Raw genomic sequence first — 1798 nt, 5'->3', positions numbered from 1 at the left:
TCAGAGGCTCTTTCATGTCCTCTGAATCCTCTAAATCAGGCTGAACATCTTTAAAGATGTCTTCCAACTCTGATTCGAGACTCTCAGCCATGTTGATCTCTTCTACCAAAGAGTCAATAAGATCAACTTTCATGCAGTCTGTTGATGTGTCTGGATGCTGCATGGTTTTAACAGCGTTCAACTTAAACTCATCATCATTGACTCTCAGGGTTATTTCTCCCTGTTGGACGTCAATGAGGGATCGTCCAGTTGCTAGGAAGGGCCTTCCTAGAATGAGAGTAGCACTCTTGTGCTCCTCCATTTCCAGCACAACAAAGTCAGTGGGAAAGGCGAATGGCCCAAACCTGACAATCATGTCTTCAATCACGTTTTAACAGCGTTCAACTTAAACTCATCATCATTGACTCTCAGGGTTATTTCTCCCTGTTGGACGTCAATGAGGGATCGTCCAGTTGCTAGGAAGGGCCTTCCTAGAATGAGAGTAGCACTCTTGTGCTCCTCCATTTCCAGCACAACAAAGTCAGTGGGAAAGGCGAATGGCCCAACCCTGACAATCATGTCTTCAATCACGCCGGATGGGTATTTAGTGGAGCCATCAGCAAGTTGAAGACATATCCGGGTTGGTTTAACTTCTTCAGTTAAACCAAGCTTTCTGATAGTGGATGCAGGTATTAGGTTGATGCTTGCCCCAAGATCACATAAAGCTGTCTTGGTACAATTACCCTTTAATGTGCATGGTATCAGAAAACTCCCAGGGTCTTTAAGCTTTTCAGGAAAGCTCTTCAGAATGACTGCACTGCATTCTTCAGTGAGGAGAACTCTTTCTGTTTCTCTCCAATCATTTTTATGACTCAAGATCTCTTTCATGAACTTGGCATAAGAAGGTATTTGCTCAAGTACCTCTGCAAATGGAATCTTTATTTCAAGAGTCCTAAGATAATCTGCAAAGCGAGCAAATTGCTTATCCTGCTCCTCTTTCCGGAGTTTTTTTGAGGATAAGGTATCTTGGCTTTATACTCCTCAACCTTAGTGGTTGAAGAAGCCTTTTTAGAGGGGTTGTTATCAGCACTTGTGTGTGTCTGATCCCTCACTGGCAATTGAGTGCCAGAGTTAGAAACTGGAGTGACGTTAGATGCCAACTCCTTGTCTGTTCCTGGCGTCTGAACGCCAGAACTGTGCCCATTTTGGGCGTTCAGCGCCAGATCCTGCCCATTTTGGGCGCTCAACGCCTGACCCTTGCCTATTTCTGGCGTTGAACGCCAGTCCTGCCTTGTTTCTGGCGTTGAACGCCAGTTTTGGGCATGATCTGGGCGTTCAGCGCCAGCCTTCCACCAATTTTCTGGCGTTTTAGCGCCAGAATAATTTTTCCCTGGGCTCTTATTGTCCTCAGGTGAATCTTGGGTGGTTTGATCATTTCTTGGCTTTTTGCTGCCTTGAGGTGGGGTATTTAATGTTTTCCCACTTCTTAATTGAACTGCTTGGGATTCTTCTGTTATTTGTCTTGATAGCTGCTGCTTTGTTTGCCTAAACTATTCTTCCATATGTATATTTGCCATTCTTGTCTCTTGTAGCCTATCTTTAAATTCGGCTAGCTGCTTAGTTAGAAAGTCCAATTGCTGGTTGAATTCAGCAGCTTGTTTTACAGGACTGAGTTCAGCAGTTACTGTTTTAACCTCTCCTTTCATGGAAGGGTTACTGCTTAGGTACAGATGCTGATTCCTGGCAACTGTATCAATGAGCTCTTGAGCCTCTTCAATTGTCTTTCTCATGTGGATAGATCCACCAGCTGAGTAATCTA

The sequence above is a fragment of the Arachis ipaensis genome, chromosome B01, assembly GCF_000816755.2.
Source record: "Arachis ipaensis cultivar K30076 chromosome B01, Araip1.1, whole genome shotgun sequence".
In the NCBI taxonomy this organism is placed as follows: domain Eukaryota; kingdom Viridiplantae; phylum Streptophyta; class Magnoliopsida; order Fabales; family Fabaceae; genus Arachis; species Arachis ipaensis.
This window is presented reverse-complemented; position numbering follows the sequence as displayed.